The 24,185-nt window shown below is 38.4% G+C and overlaps 1 protein-coding gene across 1 annotated transcript in view; it reads left to right on the forward strand.

Annotated features, from left to right (window-relative positions):
- The first annotated feature begins 2,843 nt into the window (after positions 1–2,843).
- LOC127623424 (lysine-specific demethylase 6B-like) overlaps positions 2,844–24,185 on the forward strand; it is a 116,008-nt gene continuing 94,666 nt past the window's right edge. The window contains exons 1-2 of the mRNA XM_052097890.1: positions 2,844–3,402; positions 7,057–7,267. The gene's annotated coding sequence lies outside the window, so the exon portion shown is untranslated. The remainder of the gene's footprint in view (positions 3,403–7,056; positions 7,268–24,185) is intronic.

Raw genomic sequence — 24,185 nt, forward strand, 5'->3', positions numbered from 1 at the left:
TAACAATGACAAATCTGATTAAATTCATGCAGTGTATATGGTAAATTTCGTGAATTAATTATTTACAATAATTTCTATTAAGTTTGTTTATAGGTTAGTTGTCATGTCTCTTGAAAATGTAAATGTCCCGCCCCAAATCTAAAGACCGCTAAGTGCATGACATCGTTGACATGACTGCTTGCTTGGCGCCACTCCGTTCCAGCTAACTTTAGCTAAAAAATGGAGAATAAATATTTCAATTTTATTTGGATTAAAAATTAATTTCAGGCTCAACTTGTGCAGTTGTTGGCCGTCATAACGCAAAGTAGCTCATGATATCAACATAACTAACCTCGGACCATCGCTTCATGTCGAATCGTGGAACACCTCCACATTCAGGAAAAAGGTGGATATATGGCACTGTCATGTATTTCATTGTAGATATTCAAACGTACAGTGTTATTATTCAAGAAAAAGTACAAATAATGTATTTTTAAGCTTCTTTCAACAATTCTAATTTTAAATCTTTCCTTTAAATGTCATTATGGATAAAAGACATTGCACACAACATCTCTTTTAAATGTAAAATAAGGCTTTGACTTCATTGTTTTACACTTGTGCTCATCTTTTTACAACTTGAAAGACTTCTGAAGACATGATGACATTTTACGATAAGGGAACATAGTGCGCAACAATGATCCCTTAATTTTTTTCTTGTATTTATTTAAAAAAATTGTGCATTCTGGTCATTTTTAGGGAGCGAACGTTTCAGTGTGATTTTACGATTGAGACAAGAAATGGCCATCTGTCTTGTCAGTGCCCAGACTACCAAACAAGGGAGCTGATTGAGACACACCCTATCACACTGTCCGAATATCCATACTTCCCTACTATATAGTATGCCAAAAAACAGTATGCCAATGTAGTATGTCAGAATCCTCAGTATTAAAAAACAGTATGCGAAATACCAAGATGATCTACTATTTCCAGCGTGATAATGAAGTGAGGATCAAATGGACACTTGACAACCCCATAATCCCTCGGGAGTTGAAGTGACGTCACGTTAAAACCGCTGGATTTAAGAGAACTGCGGCGAACCACAAGTAGTTTGGGTCAACTTTGTGCTATTTATACCAAAAATAATTGCTCCTTGTGCAAAAACGGTGCTTGTTTAGCCAAACCAGAATAGATTATTTTCATGGTTGTTGTTATTACATCACATATTGTGCAACAGTTAAATACCCACGTCCCCGGGTTAAATATGTCTGAAATATATTCATACTTGTTGCACGTATGGAATGTACTGTTTTACCGGCCGAGAAGTGTAGATCATGGCTGAATGAGAGTCACAACCTCTCTCTAGCATAAGTTACTTGTTCTGCCCTGTTGCAAACTCCAGATGTAATTATTGTGATTGTTATCAGACTGTTAGATGCATTAAATAAATGTTTATCAGATCAATGTTTGTCACATGTTTGCTGTGTTTCACGAGCCAACTGCCTTCTGTGTAATGCCATGTTTGCTAGATAGTCTACTCTACTTTTATTACATTTTTTGAGCTTAGATGGTAAATTGGATGTGGCATGAGTGCAGGTGTCCAAATCGTAACAACTGCAAAACTAACGTTAACTTAACATAAGTCAGGACTGGATTGGAAGGTCGGTCAGAAAAGATGAATGTATCCCCTGGGTGTTATGTAGAGCATTATAATAAAAAAAAACAGCAGCAAAGATAAACTAACTGTCTTGTAGTTACAACACTGGTGGCAAACGTTGATCTGATCATGAAAAGTAAACATGTCAGATATCAGATGACTGATAAACATTATTTAATGCATCTAACAGCCTGTTTACCAATCACAATAATTATGTCTGGAGTTTGCATCAGGGCAGAACAAGTAACTTACCCTAGAGAGAGGTTGTGGCTCTCGTTCAGCCAGGATCCCACGTTGGCACCATTTCACAGCGGACCCTTCCTCTTCCAAATGTGAACTGTGAGCTACATTGTGATTGGTCAAGAATGAGTTTGATTACATCCAGGCTCGAGTGCTCTTTCTGAGTGCCCTGGATGTCTTCGTCAAATTTACCCGAATCTCAATATAAAATCTGAATCAGTGTATTGAATTTGTGCCACATAAATTTGAATTTCAAGTTTGATGTAATTCAAGTAAACTTGTTCAAATTCAAGTCCTTCAATTCAAGTTCAAACTGCAAATTCAAGTTCAAGTAAATGTTCAAATTCAAGTCCTCAATGACACATATTACTTTCCATACTGTATGCGGTTTCCAGGGCTTGTCTTTTCTAACTGATCTGATTTTTTATTGTTTTCCTGAGACAATCGAAAATCCCCCAAATCTCATATACTGTCCACTGATCTATCCATCAACACTCTTTTTAACAACAAGCTTACACCTTGCAACCAGCCAGAACACCCCAGCAACCCACTAGAGAACCCTAGCAACCAACCAGAAGACCCTAGCAACCAGCTAGAACAGCCTAGCAGCACTTAGCAACCAGTCAGAACACTCTAGCAACTACTTAGTAATGACCTTGACATTTTTTGTATATATATTTTAAATAAGGCTTTGTCAAGCAACCATCAAAGTTTGTCATAATCTAGTTACAGATGGTGTAGTTCAATGGAAAGGCACTTAATACAAGCCAATTCGTACCCATCAACATTAACATCATCACAGTATTCCCAGACCCTGGGAATGGACACCATAGTCAGGTCGGTGCAGTTCCAGACGGAGTGAGTGATGGTGGAATTTGGAAGTCTCGAGCGCTCTGGAGAAACGGAGGCGGGGCGGTGCGGGTCCAAGAGACACTTCCACCGAAAATAAACCTGCTTGAGGGGGGAACCGAGAGAGGGAGGAGGAGAAAGAATAAGGAGAAGAAGGGAAGCTGCTAGAAAGAGTGCTGGAGAAAACATAGGACAGAGAGAGGGGAGTGCCTGCGTTTGCAGCGGATTAAAAACTGCGCAATTTCCACACGCGTACCTCAACATAAAAATGCATCTCATAAGTGGACATAAGGGACTCGCGCCGTGGCACCATTTTTGGCAAAATCCTCGCTTTGCCAAAGAAGAGAGAAGTCGTGAGATATGTGCACGCTGTTTTGGAGGGAATACTCTGGAATAATGCGCGCTGATGTTTGTCACATCATCTCATTTTACAGTGGTTTCATATAGCATCTGCAAGGACAGTCCACATCCACGCCGAATTTTAAAATGTGCACGAGCGCGTTTTCAATGTGCAGATTAGTGACATCATGAAGGTGCTGGCGGATCCAGGTCTGCTGCGTTAATTCAACGCGCGGGAGAGGAAAGAAACTGCGTAGTAGCTTTTGATTTTTTTTTTTTTAATACAATGAGGACATGCGAGAAGAAGCCACCTCCCAGTCTGACCCTCCGTGCTTTAGCAGGTAAAGATTGATACTTTCTATACTTTATTCATCACTGTTCATCTAACAGTTTTATGTTGTTTAGCTTCTCATGATATGACGTGTTCTATTAGATGTGTTGCCGTCAATCACTAGGTGTGAAACGCAACTAAACGCCTGGATTCAAATCAGATGCGTGTTTAATTCTCGAGTTTAATTTCCTTGCAGTGAGATAGTCTGAACATGCAGGTTGATGCCATTCAGAGTCAATATTTGACAGTTCCAAGCAAACACAAAAGTCATTGAGGGAAGGTTTCGAAATGAGTGGTGGATAAAGTTGCCCATCCTTTACCAGTAACACACACTGGTGAGATCATAGTTAATATGAACCGCTTTACGGGAAGACCGTGGGAGTTTAACATTGTGCAATCATGTGGTATCCTATCGGGAATAGTAAAGTCCGTGCTCGTGCACATACACACACACACACATATATAGTGTTTGTATATATATATATATATATATATATATATTGACGTCTATAAATATATAACGTCTGTAAATGCACTCGTGTTGTGTGTGTGAGAGAGGGGTTTTAATACTTAAATAAGTACATGTTAGATAATCGCGGTCGTTGAATGGGATTTGGGCCCGATTACGCTACTCGAGGAACAGTGTCGCATTTTCTTATGTCATGTGGTGAAGTTGTGGCGGGATTAGAGATTTTTCAGGAAGAACATTAGATTTTTCTTTTCTATGTCGTGTTTTTTTCTCTTCCTCTCTGACTGCTGACTGTACGTCGCCGCCCCCTTTTCCTTCCCTTTACCTTTTATGACCACTAGAGTGCGCTGCAGGCCCGTTTAACAGTTCCTCGTGCGCATGCTGCTGCTGGATCTTTCTAGATTGTGAAATCTGCCATGATTTGAGGAGGGACTATCTCCACAAATTTTGTTTGATCTCCACATTTGATTTTCACAGTTGTCACATCACTGGGGTCCAAGTTACATATGCAATGTTTCACATCACTGCTATGTTAGCATTATTAATATTAATTATTAAGGGCCGTTACTAGGATGCAGTCTTTGGTGGGGCAGAGTGCCCCTGGATGGTTCTGCTGTCAGTCAGGGAGGGGGAATCAGAATGCAAATGTTTAGGGTCATTGCCCCACCTCCTGTTGCAGAAATGATACAGTCAATTACTTTTCTCCATTTGTTTAACATCATATGTTAAACAAATAAAAAAAACACACACACTCAATGGATCTGGAGGACACCTACCCAGTGTGATTTACTGTAAATATAATTTAATACAATTTAATATAATTTCAACATTGATTATACACCCTCCCTACTAATTCAGTAACCTTCCTCCACCTAGGAACCATCTCAAACCTCAGTCCTTGGGGAATTGCAACTGAAAACAACAACAGTCTCATGTTATCAATGCCTCAGCTTTCAGACACTTCTGTCAAATCAGGATTACTGGGGTAATGTTGTTGCTAGTTTGTTGGGACAGCGCATAGTACAGAATATCTCTCAGTAGACTGTTTTTGCTCAGCACTATATTTGTTTATACTGTTTGTACTTATTACTCTGATGGAATTATTTTACAACCCCAATTGCCAAAAAGTTCGGACAGTATGGAAAATTCAATAAAAACAAAAAGGAGTGATTTGTAAATTTTAATCATCCTATACTATATTCACAAGGTATACTATTATACCTTGTGAATTTAGCAGTTTTTTGTTTTTTAATAGACACTCATTTAAAAAAAGATGATTTCTGCATGATCCAAAAAAGTTGAGATTGGGGCGGTTTAGGTCTAATAGTCAAGTCAAACTGTATTTATAAAGTGCATTTATAAACAACAGAAGTTTAAAAACAACTTTTTGAGAGAGAAACTCTCTAATAACAATTATAACAAGTTGAAATAACAAGGTGATGTGAAACAGGTGAGGCAATCTTGTTATAGCATATAAGATGCCTTTCAGAGTACAGGAGCAAGGATGGGTTGAGGCTCGCAAATTTGCCAACAGATATATCAGCACAATATTCCTCAAAGACAAATTGGAAGGATTTTGGGCAGTCCACCCTCCACAGTGTACAATATAGTTAAAAGATTCAAGGACTCCGATTAAATCTATGTCCGTAAAGGGCAATGCCAAAAACCACTTCTGGAAAAACATCAAGCGTCTGTAATGAATATCATGATATGAGCTCAGGAATACTTCAGTAAACCTTTGGCACTCATCATTATTCACCGCTGCATCCACAGATGCATGTTAAGGCTTCACTATGCAAAGCAGAAGCCATACATCAACACTGCCCAGAAGCGCTGCCGACTTCTCTGGGCTCGGTCTCATCTGAAATGGAAAGTAGAACAGTGGAATTGTGTTTTGTGGTCCAACGAGTTTTTAGTTTAAAAAAAAAAAAAAATAGCTGTCTTGTTCTCCAGGCAGAGAGGAAAAGGACAATCCAAGCTGTTATCAGATTCAGGTCCAAAAGCCAGTGTCTGTCATGCTATAGTTGTGTGTCAATGCCTATGGCATGGGTAACATGCACATCTGTGAGTGCACAATAAATGCCAGCATCATATCCAGGCACGTCCCTGCATTTTTCAGCAATAAAAAGCCAAACCATGCACTGCCCAGTTTACAAGTGCAGTGCTGCATTAAGAGTACGGGAGCTAGATTGGCATGCCTGCAGTCCTGACCTGTCTCCAATTGAGATTGTGTGACACATTATAAAGAGCAAAATATGACAATGAAGGCCCCATACAATAGTGCAGCTGAAAACCTACATGATGGATAAATAAGGGAAAATTCTGTTAGCTAAATTAAGCAAACTTGTATCTTTAATGCCCCAGTCCTTCGCCTAATAAGTGTTATTAGATGAAATGGTGACAGTGGTAAACACTTGACTGTTCCAACATTTTTGGAGCATGTTGCAATCATCTGATTTAAAATTTGTGTATATTAAAAAACATTCTCAATGTAAAACATAGAATAATTTGTTGTCATAGTGCTTGCAAAATAGCACAGGGGGAATCGGCTGTACAAATAATCCCTTTTTGTTTTTATTGGCTTTTTACATACAGTCCCAGCTTTTTCAGAATAAGTCGTTGTTGTCAGCTGAATTGTAATTTATTGTCATCTATCTTGTTACACTTCCAGATTAACTATATTTCATTCTTGCTTTAAACATTTTATTGCAAAAATTCTTCTCTTTATTCCTACATCGTGTCCCAGACAAATGTACACAGTCATTTAAAATCTACCAGATTTAAACATCTCTATTTATTAATAAATTTAAATTGGACTATTTATGAGCAGTGAGAGATTTTGTGTGATTAAAGAGTAATAATACCATTAGATGGCAGCACATACTTAGAAAATGGAGGCTGGTTGGCTTCTTTTGTTAACACAGAGTACAAAACTTTGTCCTGTTTCTTCACAAGCACACTGTGTTTAAAAAACAAAAAATACTATGATTTTAGTCTACCATAAGCATGTTTCTTTATGACAATATTGTTGAACGTGTGAGCAATTTACAATCACACAAGGATCATTGCTCTTGTCTTTTAAGCTAGTGGATCATGACTTTCCTTTACATCTTTTGGCTGATATGAGATCCTCTACTAAGTAAAGAAATTATTCTCATATATCTTTATTTATCTATATATGTCTTCTTTTTACAGATGTTGGTTCACCGTGGCTGAGATTTGGTTGGCCAACATGAGTGGCACTCAGGAAGACTCAAGGACTCACAGGTACACCGGAACGCCCACACTGCTTTCTCTCAACCAATTGGAGAGGATCGTCAAAACACGCTTTTATAAGTGGATGGATAGTATGGATAGATGCTACCCGAACAGCTCCATGCCTGAAGTGGAGGGGGGAAGACAAGAGGTCAGTTAGCATGAACTTGAAGATTAAATTGTCTCCACTGACACACAAAGTAGATCACTGTGTTAATCCCTGTGTTGGAAAGTGTTTTGCCCACAGTAAACATTCACATTGTTGTTGCCATATTCAGATACTGCACAAACAGTACAGTATTGCGAGCTCTTTATTAGTTTACCACATTTCTTGCATATCAAAGTAGGAAAGATTAAAGGAATTGAGATTAAAGGATTATATTCAGTTAATTTCTGGTTAAAAGTAGGGCTGAGTGTCGCCAACAACCTCAAAATATTATTCATATTGCGATACATATGTTATCATGATTCAATATATTGCAGTACCCCGCAATATCATAACTGGATCATGATTGAAACTGCACCAAACACCTGACAGAGACCCAGTGTGTTCATGAGAGAGAGAGAGAGAGAGAGAGAGAGAGAGAGAGAGTGAGAGAGAATCATGTGTTTTCAGTTTCAACTTCTCTCTCGCCTTAAAAGTGGTTTTGACCACACTGATAAATGCTATTCTCAAATATTGCGCTTATTTAGATCAGGGGTTTTTGATGCCAAGGACCCCCAAATATGATGATTGCCTTGAAAGGGACCTCCTTCCTAAATTTTTGAAAGTTTAAAGACCAATTTAAACTGTTTCAGAACAATTGTAAATGTGATGTTATAAAGACTATTTTAAGAATTTACTGGTACTACAGGCAAAATAAATAATTAAAATATAATCTGGAAAATATTGAACCTACTTTTTAAAGAGCAACATACAGGTTGGACACCCCTATATAGCATAGTGTATGTTGATGATAAAACAACTAGATTTTCTGAACTGGAGTAATATATATTTAGCCATTAACGATATTTTGAGATAAATTGTGATAAAATAACTTCCGCGTCTATAAAGCACTAACCGGAAGTGACGATGGCCGAGGGAGTCTGGTCAAGCTCAAGCTCAGGTTACAATGGATACGATTGAAGAAACCGAGTTCTCCGGTGTGGACGAACATGCCTATGATGGCCCCCAGGCCTATAATTATGAGCCTCCTAGGCGAGATAGAAGCCAGGGGGAGGAACAATGGGCAGAGGAGAGAAGTAGAGCTGTGGTGTCAAGAAAACCAGTGGGAGAACAGTTTGAATTGAAATGCGGGGGAAACGGGAGAGTTGGACTAGCTTCCTGCCAATAGCTATAGCATTGTGCAAACTACTAAATTCATTTCAGAAGCCAGACAATTACGTTACCACAACCTGTCCTAAAGCTCAGTCTCTCTCCTCTCCCTGTATTATTATACTAAATAAATATTAAATATTTAATATTATAAAAAATATATTATATAAAAATATTATACTATAATTATTATGAAATTACACAAATTAAGAGTTAAAATAATTAAAAGTAAGACTTACTCTGCTAAGTGCTCGTTTTCGTTGCACAGAATGTCTGCTAACGTTAGCACTTGGTCCTCCAGTCCCGCCAAAATCCGGTGTAAACTTTGACGGTGGACTTGATTCCATCGAGTGCACCGAGGGAACAGCATCAGTAATCAGCCTCACATGGTCCTTACTCCGAAATCCCATCCGAGACTCCAACAAATCTCCAGGTCGATAATTCTCCGAGTGAAATGTGCTCACAAACGACCGAGTGTGTGGTAACAGACGCGGCAGTGAAGTCTGCTCTCTTCACCTGCACAAAACGCACCCAAGACCGAAAAGCCTTGTTTTTCAGTAGAAGGAAAATGATGGACACGATGTCCTGACAGGCTGGAATTCGTGCAACCAGCACAAACACAATAATTTACCATTATGGCTTCTCTAAAACTCGATCTAAAACTTTCTGTCTCTCACTACTGCTCTAACTACATCAACACCCAACAATGAGAGAGCTGACCATGAGCTCTTTTATTTGCCTCAGCCCTACGTCATATGACGCGTTGCTATAGCGGGAAAGGCGTATTCCAGAGCCTAGCACATTTTCATCAAAATCTCTACATCAAATGAGATTTCATTAGTAATTTCTACATATGTGTTTTTAAAAGACCTCTGCAGACAATATAAAGTATTAATTCAGTTATAAATTCAACCTGCATGTTGCTCTTTAAAGGTGCTGTAAGCGATTTTAGCATTCTGAAGCTTTCTCATGACTGAGAATTATCAGTTGAATTAGCCACACCTCCTCATTCCAAAACCCCGCCCTCCAAAGATCAGTTTGAGACCAAAAGAGAGCAAAAGAGCAGCATTGTTTGTTCCAGTGGCTGTCAAATTCAACAGTAGCTTCAAATACAACATTATGAGAACGAGCAAAATGATTGACAGGTGAAAAGCGTCTATATCCGCAGTCCCTTGACACATTTTTGTTTGCTATTAACAAAGTCTATATCTGTCACCGAGACCGGTGAGATATCTCAGGACACTTATTTCTTTTAATAACTTTGAAGGAAGTAGAAAAGTTTTTTGCATACCTTTCCATGAAAAAATATCGATACAGGGATCTTGGTTAACCAGAAGTTCCCTAGCTGTCACTCACTCAATGTTGTGTCGATGTAATGACATTAGGGGTCGCTCTTGGGAGCCCCAAACACCTCTGATCTTTGAGAAAATCTTGATCTTGTGAGCCTGCAAGTGAAGCTGCCCCGGGAGGAGGCAGACTCAGACTTGCCGTTCCTGTGTCCGCATCTATTTGGTTTGCAAGCAGGGCTCTAGATGCTCTGAGCAGCTCTTTGTCTGCTTTGGCGGACAGCGGAAAGGGAACACTGTCTCCAAACAGAGGCTTGCCCACTGGACCGTGGATGCCATCGCGTCGGCATACCAGAACCAGACTGACGTGCCACGCCTTTGGGATTTAGAGCACACTCTACAGAGTGTGGCATCCTCTTGGGCAGCCTCAGCGGGCTGAGCAACACCCAATACCTTCACAAGATTTTTTATTTCTGGGTTGAACCGGTTTCATCCCGTGCGTTGTCAGGTATGAACAGGTACGTTTACGGGACAGCTGGCTGGGTATACCGCTTTCGTACAGTGCCTTTCCACTCCATGAGGCAAAGATGTGCGCTTTCTATTCCCATGCAAGTTCACAAGACCCTGGATGTCCTTCCTCCCTAGCCCTGTGGCTGGCGAATTTGACGGAGGAATTCGCAGCCAGACCCAGTTTGTGTTCTAGCATGCCCTGTACTGGGGTAGGTGCTCCACAGGTGCTGGTTACCTGCGATAACCCCCTGTTATGTATTTTTGAAAAAAAAAGCATTAAAAGGCCCCTGCCGAGAACATAGAGAAAAGGCCGCAGCTGTCACGGCCTGCTCCCATACTAGATACGTCTGTGAACATGTTTTCATTTGTTTACACTGCAGGTAGAATCAACATTATTTTCTGTGGCAATTAATAGCATGCTGACTGTAGAGCTTGTGTGTCATTAAACCAGGACTATTTGTTTAAATGCCCTTTTATGGGAATTTGTACTACAGGTACTACAGAACAGTTATTAATGATGAAATCCTAGAAAAGTCCAACTGAAATATATCTAAATCATATACCTATATATATACACACACACATATATGTATACTTGTTTCTTTTCCGCTGCTGTTCTGTCATCGGAGGAGAACTGATACTGTTTGGTGGTTGCTCTTTGGCTGCTTCTCATTGACCACTATACTGAGAGGTCTGTAAGAGCAGTCTGTTGTTTGTATTACAGTGGTTGATTTATTTAACAATGTAAGCCATGCAAAGAGCTCTCATGGATTCCTGTCCACTTTCTCTTACTGAATGCGAAGTTTGACATACACAAAGGGCTTAAACAGTGTGTGGGTACAAGTATGTGCTTGCACAACTGTGATGGTGAACAGAGGAGAAAGAGTCCTTGTTAAGGCGCAATGTTTTAACATTCTGAATGATGCTTGGTGTCTACTACAGTGTACAGATAAAGCCTTTTTTTAACCATTCAGGTGTGATGTTACATTCAAACCACCAGGGGTGATTGACTTTGATCCTTACACAAAAACCAATGTGATTGTCCTTTTTATATGTCATTATACTTTTTATTCATAACAACATAAACTCATGCAACATGTAACTCTGGAATATTTATTGATCTTTCTGTTGCAATGTACAAATGTGTAACAATTTTGCACAAACACAAAAAAGAATATGAAAAAAGGACAGAACAACATTGGAGGACGGAGTATAGAAATTATTTATTTAACTAGACAAAAACAGGAACAATGAGACATTTGCTAATTCTTTCCACATCAGTGAGAATTGAAGAGAGATTGTGTTGGGTATTTTGTGGTATTTTCCTGTGGTTCTCAACTGGTGGTTCAAGACCCACAAATGGGTCACAGTTTTGTTGTGAAAGGGTCGTAGACTGCAGGGGAAAACGGTGCTAAATGCAAATAATAAAATGCAACTAGTCATGTAACCATGCACAGTTAGGATGGCAAAATAAATAGGCTTATCCAATTTTAAAAAGTAGGAGGAAACATTTTAAAGTATCTTTTGTTGTTGACTTCAAAGGCTCTACTGTATTCTGGAACAAATGTATCTGTCACTTGGTAGAAACTAGCCAAATTAGGCTGATGTCAACATGGATAGGTTGTGTGACATCCTCGAAAACCATGAACAAAACAATACAAGACTAAAAAAATGTGGCCAAGGATATTTTAAAATCATTTAAACTTTAATTATGAGTTGCTACTTGATGTCCAATGTAAAACATTCCTCCTTAAGCAAAACCAGTTGAGAAGCACTTGTATATTTTATGAGAGATGACTGGAGATTTTCAATAAGTAGTATTTGGTGAAATGTTAGAAAGAGGACAGATTCAGAGAGCATGTCCTTCAGGAGTGGAGAGATGGATGTGTCGGCTGTGGATTAGATGGAACGCTGTTGAATGTGGACTGGACTGAAGTAAATTAGATTATGCGTGTGAGAGAGAGAGAGTTATTGCAGTGTTTCTGGTAAACATATGACAGCATGCAGCTATTAGGACATAATATCAATCACTATGACAAGACTGTCAATCATCTGCCATGTCCACACTGTCAAGAGTGTCACCTTTATAGACACACATCCCTCTCGCCTTGAATGGCACATAACTCTTCACACCGCTGAATGACGTCTGAGATACAGCGGTTTTATTCACTTTTTATTGTTCTTTTATTTTACTCCGATTTAATCTTGGTTCCTGTTTTTGGAAAATATCTGAGACCCTGTACTGTAGTGTTCTCACATACTGTTGAAATGTGCTATTCGCAGTCAGCATTGAGTAATTTATTCAGTAAGTGAAAAAGTCCAGTTATACTGAAAGTGCTTATCAAGATAAAGCTAGTAATATTCGGCATATGATCTCAGGATGACAGCACTTATGAATATGTACCCAGCACCATGTAAAGAAGACTGATATGACTTTAGTCTTCATCTCATGTGAGTGTACATCATTTTTTAAAAATTGTCCAAAAATACTATTCATGTCTTTCTGTTTAAATGTTTAGCAATTAGCAAAAAATCACTGGGTTCACCTTGAAATTGCACACCTTGATAAGTATAGTAAAACACTATACATGTATACATATGCACATTCATGAGCTTTTTGAGAGAAGTTTGTTCACAAAAGCTGTTTCCATCTCCGTATTTTTATGCAAATTTGGGTATCGCATAAAAATGTTTGTTGTTTTTCTTAATCAGTTTAAAATATTTATACCTCACTGTGTGGAACTGATTGGGGTACTCCTTTTATATGTAAAGAAACACAAACATCTAACTAGACATTATTTCAATATAAATGTATATTTAGTCTACTGGATAATGCTGCAGCAATATTAACTGTAATTCCGGTGAAAGTCTTTAATAGAAAATAAGCCAGTTTTCTTTTTACTTGTATGTTGACCTAAACCTTTCAAACGTACGATCAAATCGTGTTTGTGATTACACTTGGCTGGGCTCAGATGTGTACGATCTGCATTCATGCTGCTGTTTACCAGCAGAGCGGGACTGAAGCTGTTGTCATAATGAATCAGCTGCTCAAATAGTCTTTTCAACATCACAATATCTTTATTTATTATGTTAAAAACATACAAATAATCACAGAATAAAAGTATAAAGCTGTTTCTGTCAAAGCTGGCTATTTTGATGCTGACGTCAAACAAAGAATATACAGTATAAACTAGTTTATTCTATTTGAGCCTTCTCCCATTCTGTCCATCACTCATTCTCACCACTTCCGCGGCTGGGAAAGTGGAAGGGCTAGCTTTTTAGAACCTTCTATGCTTCTATGCTATGACGAACTCAGAATCCCATGCTGCATTGCCATGTAGACAATTTAGCGGTGCACATACCAGGCAATAGCATTTGCAATCGCATCTTATCTATCAAAATCAATCATTATAAATGTCTAAAAAAAACATGTATGTTTAATAATATATAATCTGACCTCCGGTGCATCTGAAGTGTTTTTTTGACACTTTTGGTTCATATAGCGCACTCTCATACACGATTAATTACAGCTGCTGGCTACTATTACCTCCCAGAACTAATGCGCTGTCACTCCCAGATATAAGGCAACTGCCACTGAATGCTAGCAAACATCCAGTTCCTCGGTTCGAAGGTGTAAACCACAAGCAATTTATTAAATGAAAAAAAAGAGCCACAGTGGCTACAATTGCCCTGGAAGGGACAGTTTTGTTCTCTTGAACAAATGTGATGGAACGTGGCTTTATTTGTGAATTGTTTTTGCAATATTGTGATTTTTTTTTGCATAAATTACATTTCTAATTTGGATGAAAACAGCTACTAGCACATGTGACAGGCAATTTATTCACTTAATATAACTTACATTTTGGGTTAATTGACTGTGGTATCTATATACCAAGCATGTAAATTATTACAGAAATTTCATTTTTGGGTAAACTTTACCTTTAACTTTGGTAAATCATCTTTAAAAGTCATGCCCAGCAATGACTGATCGAACTGAATGGACAGTAGGAGGGAGAGAGAGAGGAAGGAAAAGGAGTAAAAGAGGGTCGTGAGAGATGTTAGCTGAGTCAGCTGTAGGAAGTCGTGTGGATAGATATCCTGCGCACACCTCCTCACAGCGTGGAGAAAAGAACAGGATGTCACTCAGAGAGTGGAATGAAAGGGGTGACGACACACTCAACCCACCTGGTGTGTGTGTGTGTGTGTGTGTGTGTGTGTGTGTGTGTGTGTGTGTGTGTGTGTGTGTGTGTGTGTGTGTGTGTGTGTGTGTGTGTGTCCTGAGGGTTTAATGGATCTGTGTGTATATGTTTTTGTACAAAGGAAGTGATACAGTACATGCCTGAAGCTCAGCTAACCAAGAGAAATAGAAGGATGAGAGGAGAGAGAGGGAGTGGAGCACAAGTGCAGGAGGCCCTGAAGGGATTAAAGGACAGAGAGGAATGAAGTATCTTTAACTTGAGGGTTAAATACCACTGTGAGAGCGTTTTAACAATGTCACCAACAGCAAAGCTATTAAATGTTTTTAGGGCTGGATGATAAAACAATCTTGATATTTGTTGCAAAAAAAAATCCACACTATCGTTGATTAGCTTTTGAGATGTTCTACATCGAGACGATCAGGTGCATGTCACTTACGGTGTGAGTAGACATGAGGCACCGCATAAGTTAACGTGATTCCAAAGCACCTTAGACCATAACGTCTTGTCCTTCTAATTTTAGCGTCATTAATCAACATGTTACGAGCATTTAATAAAACAACATATAGATTTCTGAAAATTCATAAGATGTCATCATCTCTGGCAAGGAAATACAATAAAATGAATAGTTGGTAGACTAGTCTTTCTCATTTTAAAGGGCTTCTATGCCCCCATACTTCTGTACGTGAAAGTAAAAAGATATATAATCTAGATATAATATACGGTAATCTGATTATAATTGTTGACATATTTAAACAAAAACTGGACTGCTGTCATTATGCTTCAAAACGAACAGTTGCTCTTTTAACATTCCTATCCAACTGCACTCAGTTGATAAACTCTGTAAAATATTTAAATAGTTTGGTGTATATATAATATATTTCTAAATATTTGGTAGAAGATCCCCCAGACCCCACTGCTTCAACATCCTCCCGAAGTTGCGTTTAGAACTTCATTTCATGTTTATTTATTTATTAATTTGGTCATTAGTCATGTAAAAGTGGGATAATGTACAGTCAGCTCACCATTATTGCTAAATAAACCCTGTGCATTTCTTCATCACGATGGGGTCTTGATCACCCTGTTGAGGTTTATTTTGTTTGACTGTACCTTATCCTTTACACATACATTAACTGTTGCAATTAGTAGATGTGAACTCAGATATGCAATCGTCATTACATTTATCTGTTCACTCTCTTAGTGAGATCTTCCCCATGTTAGCTTTTGAATGGTGAAAAATGGGTGAATAAAAATCAAAACATTCTTGTCACCCTCCACCTCTTTTGAATAAAAGAAGCAAATCAAAGCCCACCCCCACCCCATAGGCTGGGTCACTGCTCTCAGCTCTTTGTGTACCAGGCCTTTGTGCTTAAGAGGCCCTAACAGGGAAAGAGGGAGAGAAAGACAGAACACTGGAGAAGATGGAGGAGAGACTGACTGCTTTGTGATCACACATGTTAAAAGGCATCACTGTAAATTAACCCAATAGTGCCATGCAGTTTTCAAATGTAATGGCAAAATTTGAACTGTGTTGTGTCTGTATGCGCAGGGACCAAACAGCCTGATAGTGAACACTGTGCACACATATACACACATGCTTTGTCACCTGCTTAACCCCAACACACAGACATTACCCAGATGCTGCTGCGCCCAGTGAAATCAATCATGGCCTGTCCACCTCTCTTTTTCTCTGTCTCTCTCCCTTTCTCTGTCAGTCTTTATACCCCCCTTCTGTATAGCTGCAGCGCTGTATAAAAACACTTGATTTCATAAGAATAATCCAATGATATGTTAAAATGTTATGAGTCGTTAGATATGATTTTTTTATTACATTAAACTTCAAAACATGGAATTCAGAAAAAATAAAACTGAAAACACGATATTTGGAAAAACGGAATTTGGAAAATTATAAAATGGATTTCACTGGGCCCTACATTTGTATTGCTAAAGCAGTAGCGGATTAGCTGATGGCAATATATATAGTAATAAACAGTGATAAGTAAATGAAGAAAATAAAAAAGTATAAAAAGAGAAGTACAAAACACAATGGAACAACAATAGTATCATATATAATTTTATGTAATCGAATGAGACATGGTTACTCTGTACATTTTCATGCACTTTAAAAGTTACATTTTTTTATTACTGAAACAGTAATTTGTCTCTAAAATGTCTTGTGGGGAAAAAAAGCTTTAGTCCAACTGAGCTCTGCTTTGTCCAGCATGTATACACGTTAACTGGACCACAACTGACCTCGGCTGTTTGTGGATTCATGGTCCGAAAGACAGAGGTGATGCATGACAGGCACGCATAACTGGAAAGTTGAATGTAACACAAACAAGGTAGAGGTATCATGGTGAACGATATGTACAATGGCCGTAGAAAATTTAAGAAATGTACAGAGCTGTGAAGTTTTACATTTTGTCTCGCTGTTGAGTATCTAGATATCTGACTTCTGTTGTTGGGTTTTGCAAGCTAATATCATGCTAAAAGTCAACTGGAAAACATCTACAAAGCTTCTTCATCTGAAGTCATATTTGATTATGCATTGTCAGGTATACTTGGACCGATGAAGACTGTACCTTGGCTATGCAAAAACCTGCTTTAACTTGATTATAACAGCGCATATAAACGTACTGTCTGTCCCTCATTCAATGGTAGTCAAATGCATACCGAACTGCAAGAAGACAGCACAGCTTGTGTACCTCTAAAAAAAGTGTTATGTTGCACAGCATATTGACAAATTGGAGTATATCTTTTTCATTCTTTGTTGGGATTTTATGCAGTCTGTCAGGAAAAGTTCTGACTTTGTTTTGCTTGCACTCGAGGCACAAAACTAGTCTTGCTCTCTAAGAATTCAATAACATCTCTTCAGGCTGTGAGCTGAATAACTGAACAGCAGGAGAGCTTGTGTCAACTCTACGTCACTGTGATAATAAGCTTTTTAATATGGTGCGGGGGTGTGTGGGACGTCTCTTTGGAGTGTTGGTTGGAGGCCGGGCTCCAAAGATGTGAAGTCGGGTATCGTGACTTGGACGCAAGCCAGTCACAAGTCCCAATTTGGAGGACTTACAGTATTGACTAACCTGAACAAAATTAGAATACTCGAGACTCGACTTTGACATTATAGTTGTTTATTTGTGACTTGAGTCAGACTCACGCTGATAACCGGGTGAGTCATTTGTTCACAGAATAAGCTTTGACTTGATAAGATAAATGTAATATTAACAGCAAAAACAGCTCACACACAGTTTCTCAGACATACAAGAACTAAATTATGTTAGTTGGCATCTACAGAACATGTTTTCCTTAAATTGGTTTCCTACAATAAAATCAACATACATTTTATTTATATTTATACTTATTTGTTATACTGAAAGGCCTAAAGTTCAAACTTAACACTACCTACAATCTGCACCCACGTGCATTTAAGTTCCTAATAAAGGTATGGAAATGCACTAGGAAAAGGTAACTCACTTTCTAGTACAGCTGAATTAATTTATATTACTGAAGAGTTGGTTCTCCCTTTGCTTTTATAACAGTTTCCACTCCTCAGGGAAGGCTTTCCAATTGAAATTGGAACTTGGATTTAGGGGATTGCTCCCATTCAGAAACGAGAGCATAAGTCACTGATGTTGGGCGGTGGACTCCTACTCTGTGTTCCAATTCATTCCAAAGGTGTTCAGTGGGGCTTCAGATCTTGACTTTGTGCAGGCCAATCAAGTTCTTCTTCCACTCTAGACTCAGTAAACCGTTTCTTTATGGACCTTGCATTGTGAACAGAGGCAAAGCCTCATTCTTCTAAAAATGTTTGTCTAAGAAAATATCTTGATTTTATGCACCTGCTCGTAAAGTGTGTAGTTGAAATTGCCATACTCCTTAACTAGAAGGTGTTGTCCAGATAATTTGGCAATATAGTGTATGTGTAAAATCCCAACATTAATCAAATTATCCTTATACATCTGGTCTAATATGTCATCCAGACCTACAAAAAGTGTCTGTGTGTGATCCATCTCTAAACAGAGTATGTACATAATTAATGTTGGCTTTAATTAGACAGTTGTTATGGGAGTCAGCCATCAACCCAATGCTCACAGGAAAGTTATGGCACATCCTTAATTACGTGTTGTTAATTTTGACAGCCTTACCCCATTAAAACACGCACATGCCTCTCCAGGTTTTTTGTGTGGACAGGGTGACAGATGGATCAATTCCATGAGCTTAAGCACTCACACTTCACGTGACTCTTGAGACTTGTGTGTATGTTCTTTCAGTGTCAGTTCTACAGTAGCTTTGTTCTCACTATTATAAACTGGAGAAATATTGAGTGAGTCTCTTCAGTTTGAGAACAAAGAACTCACACAAACACACTCCGTGTACGTGTGAATGTATGTTGTTCTCGTTCTTTAATTCTGTACCTTCTACCTACAACAGGCTTAAGGTCCTTAAACCTTTAAATGAGATTTTCACAGTCTTTGTTCGTCAGTGAAGATTCACCATGCCCTGTCTTACAAAGTTTATGCGTGTTTGTTTTGTTTCGGTGCCTCTTAGAGAGCTAACGCATACCATGATTGGATATGATGAGATACTCGAGCAATCTGGATTGGTTAACATAGTTTTAGAGTTTGATGTTGTTGTCATTGAGAATGGAGTAAAAAACACTTTATGATGCAACAATGCATCATTTGGATGACATTATGAGCTTTAATGTATCCGCTTGAGTCCGAAACATGAAAAACATCCCACTATCGCTACTTTGTATATACTGCTTTACAGTATAATTAACCCCTGCTGAAACATCAGAATTATTGTACTTAATTTCCGGGTTTAATAGAGTACAAGTTAAGCTCAATTTTCAGCTTTTGTACCATAATGTTGCAGTGTTTCCCACAGAAGTTTGTGAGACTGTGGTGGGTGGACCTTGGACCCTCCACATTTTGTACATTTGAGAGCATAATTAAGAGGCTAGATCTATGAAGAACTTTATGCTCTTGTAAACAATTTTGTGCTCAAGTAGTAATTTAATCATAAACACATTGTTTGTATAGATATGAATGGTGATAACATGAAAAAACAAAAAAGACAAATCATGGTAAGCAAGATTGAGTTTAAAGCAGTTCAAAAACTGAACTGAAAATACTCTGACCTACTGCCACTTTCTCTGCTGTCAAAATCACCTGCTGCCCTTATGGGAAGTACCTGCCCTGCTGCCGCTCTCTGAATGTCTGCCCCTCTATGAGAGTCAGCTGAGGCTGTTTCTTTTCTGCAACAAACAAGTAACGTTAAAATTCCATTGTCATTTTAGTTTATTTCTTGACAAAAGCCTATGAATAATCTGTTTGGCTGTTGGCTTGCGATCTAACGATGCTAGCTATCCTAGATAGCTACCTCTATAGCGGTTTCTTCCTCATCTGGTGGAGGATTTTGCTCTCTTGAAATGTTGAAAAATGTTCATAATCTGAAAATCAAGGGTACAAAAATTAAGCTTAAAACAGTAGCATTACTTCAACTTAATGAGTTAACATTACAAGTAGCCTAACGTTACATGATGAGCCAACTTCCTCCTCAGATGCTGGAAATTGTTATGTTGTCAGTGCCGCTGGTAATAACGTTAATGTTAGATAATTAGCTAACATTAGCTAGTTAGATATAACGTTACATACATTATAAATAGTTTTTCACGACAAGCAGCCAGATACGTCAGTCGACATAAGCGAGGAGACTGACAGCTAACGTTAACGTTACCTAACATTAACATTACCTAACTTAGCTAAAGTTAGATTAACGTTACTTATCAATGATAACTTCTGCAGTAACTTTATCTGTTTGATGTTGTACAATAATAAAGATCAAATTGACTCTGACTACTACACCTGGAGTCACAAGTTCGAATCCAGGCCTGCTGAGTGACTTCAGGCAGGTCTCCTAAGCAACCAATGGGCCCAGTTGCTAGGGTGGGCAGGATCACGTTGGGTTAACCTCCTCGTGGTCACCATAATGTGGTTCTCACTCTCAGTAGGGCATTTGGTGAGTTGTGCGTGGATGCCGCGGAGAATAGTGTGAAGCCTCCACACGTGCATAAGTCTTTGCGGTAATGTGCTCAACAAGTCACGTGATAAGATGCGGCGATTTGACTGTCTCATACACGGAGGCAACAGAGATACGTCCTCCTCCACCTAGATTGAGGCTTCAATTGAAGGGGCTCCATGACAAAGGAGCGATGCAGTGCCAGAAGCACCGATCCATGGAGAGAATGGCCTGCGTTGACATTACTTTCGTGGCTGGAACAGTACATTAAACATAGTGACGTCACTCTGAACAAACTAATTTTAAAATGATGTCACACAGAGTATAAATGCCACCTTTGTTAGCCAGGGTGCTTGTTGGTCTAGTAGAAAAAAGTTTTGCTTCTTCCTTAGTATAAATCAGGCTCAAGAAGTAAGTACGGCTATGGCATGAGCAATTTTAGTCCATTTTCTATCAATCGACTGTTTACAACTGTTTGATATAGGCGTTATCCAATTGCTTGCAAATAACCCAGAGTCCAACTTTTAGTCCAACTGAAATTGTACCAGTCTGATTTCTTTAGAAAAAGGACAACAAACCAAGATCAAATTAATGTAACTCTGCATCGTTTGGCATCTATACATGGTATTCAGACACAACTGGCCTCAACATTGTGCGAATGCATGCTCCAAAAGACAGAGGTGATGCGCAGTGTGTATTTAACACTTCCAATGTAGACATCTTCTTCAAATACTGCATTATGCATTGTCACTTAGACAGACGGATGAAGACAATAGCTTGACTAGGCAAAAAACTGCTATCTTGACTTATGGGAGTCAAGTTCAGTATATTTTTATTTTGTAGTGTTTTTGCTCCTTTGTGCTGGAATGCTTGTTTAGGTATATGATTGTGCCTAGTATGTGGTTGCTTTGTGTGAGTGTCTGCAATTAAACAGATATGTTTTAAGGAGCAATATGTCCACTAGTAGCAATGTGTTTTGGTTTGTATGTAGTTGTTTTTTTGCTGCCTTGTACCTTTAAGCTAGGGTTAGGCTTCTGTTGCCATGGTGAACGTGGAATCTTAAAAGCTTTGCTCTCTCTACAGCTCAGACCCATTATGACATCTCATTGGCTGATTGTCCTGCATGGGATTGTGATGCAGTCTGTCAGCCGGCCAATAGGGCAAAGACTGAGCGAGGGTTGTTGCTAGGGGGAGTTGCTTGGAAAAGAGTCAGCTGGGCTTTTCTCTCTGCTCTTGCTCTCCCATTGCACTCATTGACTCCATCTCCCCCTCCTGTTTCCCTCCTTCCTGCCTCTCTGTCTTTTTTTGCACTTCTACACGTGCAGGGGGAATAAAGCATGTTGAAAATTGCACTGAATATTTCATGTTGCTCTTTGGTGTGGAGCTCTGAAGCTTTGTAAGTGTGTGTGTGTGTGTGTGTGTGTGTGTGTGTGTGTGTGTGTGTGTGTGTGTGACGTGCAAAGTTGATTTGCCTTAATGTGCATATCTACATACTTGTGTACTTTGGGTATAATGGTATAGTGAGTATGTATATGAGCAGAGCTATGCATACAGTATCACGTAGGCAAAGTTTCCCTTAGTCTGCCCCTATTATACCAGTGACCCCATACAGTATATTTCCTGTAAAAAACACACACACAATGTATAATTGACCTAGCTTTCCAAATGGGGACTTCCCATTGACCTCAATTGTTGTTTAATTAAGCTTAAGATTATAAATACTATATATTACGCTAAACGCTAAAATACAAATATTTTATTGATTTATTTATTTATTTAAAGTAAAAAAGACAGTGGGCCTTATTCAAATTTGTTTTGCTCATGTTTCATAAACATGGCCCATTGTTTAGTCTCTTTAAAAGCCCCCCACACCACACAATTCCTGAACTGAAGGTTATCTATACCATTGCATAAGGCTGCCATTTATGAAAAAAATCATATTTCTTTATTTTTTATCATGTAATTATGAATTGTGATTAAATTAATTTACATTAAAGGTATAGTTCACCCAAAAATGAAAAGTATCTCTTTATTTGCTCACCCTCATGATGTCCCAGGTGTGAAAAATATCTATATATATTTTTATTTAAAGTATCCCTTTAAAATACTTATTTTGTGTGGTGTAAATGCAAGCCATGTTCTTTAAAGGTTACACTTTAAAAACAAGCTGAGGGTGTGTCTCAATCAGCTCCCTATATCATGAATCAGCAGAGGACACTGACAGTGCACATACAGACAAAGACAGAGCAGCCTACATGATGCTGCAAGTTATTCAGACCAATCAGGGGAAAGCAACAGCACAGCGTCTCTCCCTCTCCTTCTCTTTCATAATTTAATCTGTTAACATTTACAATACATCTTGTCAAATTTAAACTGCAATTTATAAGGAAACTGATGAGAAAATTGTCATCACTTACTTACCTTCATGCTGTTGCAAACCTGTATGACTTTCTTATTTCAGTGGATATCAAAAGGAGATATTAGAGAGTTTCAGTCATCATTCACTTACATTGAATGAAAAATAAATATGCAGTGACAGTGAATTGAGACTAAACTTTTTGCTTTACATCTCCTTTTTTTGTTCCATGGCAGAGAAAAATTCATTCAGACTTAAGGGTGAGCAGTGATGACAGAAATGTAATTTTTAAATGAACTGCCCTTTAACTACCTGTTATAGTATTTGTTAAAGGTATCTGCCAGGAAAAAATATATATATATATATATGTTATTCAGCACATGCTAGACCTTATTCACAGCAGCTCCATCTTTGATTTTTAACGGCAATGACAACAAGGCTGTGCGGGATAGACGTACAGTCTCTTCAATGGGCTGTACTGCAGTTGAAAGAGTTTTTGGATTCTTCCATGTACAAAATATTGAAAAAATATATTTTCAAGGACACTAAGTAGACAAAAAACTCCAGACAGCAGTTTGTGGAAAGTTGTGGAAAATCAGAAGGGATATTGAAGCTTTTTACAGATTTAAACCGTACATGCCATTGAAGAAATGGTAAGTCTATCCCTCACAGCCTCAATTCCGTTCCCATTAAAAATTCAAACATGGCGCTACTGTGAATAAGGTCTATAGACCAATCCTCTTATTTACAAAAATGTCAGCACATGCACAGTAAGTGGTGGCAGAAAGCCCGCTGATTGTTATGTTAGATTTGACAGATTAGAGGATTAAATGAACGTATGACACAAAACCATCATAAATACAAACATAATCTTAGTGATACAATTATATAATGATATTAGTTAATAACAAACATGTAATCATGTTCGCTATAATTTTTTTCAAAGTTGTGAGTTGAAATGATCTCCTCAGTCCAGTCAGCTCTTTTGATGATCTTGAAGCCACAGCAGAAAACGAAAGCCCTCGGAAATAATTTTTCAACAACGTAATCCAATAAAGGTTTTTTTTGCGCATGGTTTTTGCCACCACTTCCGTGTTTGACATAAGCGGTAACGTTGCCAAAGCATTGGTCTAATGTGTCATGTATTGCTAGAAAGAAAGTGACTAAAGAGAAAGGTCACAATATAGGCTACATATTTTAGGCTACATGCATTCATAATGAATTCATTTAGAGTTTGAATGTTTTATTAACTTATTAACACATAAATGCACAATAAAATATATTAAAAAAAAATGTTTCCAGAGACATTCAAATAGCCTCAGTGGTTTTGTATTTACCAGTTAATTAATGTGTTTTTTGTTTTTGTTTTTTATTGCGAA

Source organism: Xyrauchen texanus, chromosome 1 (genome assembly GCF_025860055.1).
Source record: "Xyrauchen texanus isolate HMW12.3.18 chromosome 1, RBS_HiC_50CHRs, whole genome shotgun sequence".
Classification (NCBI taxonomy): Eukaryota; Metazoa; Chordata; class Actinopteri; order Cypriniformes; family Catostomidae; genus Xyrauchen; species Xyrauchen texanus.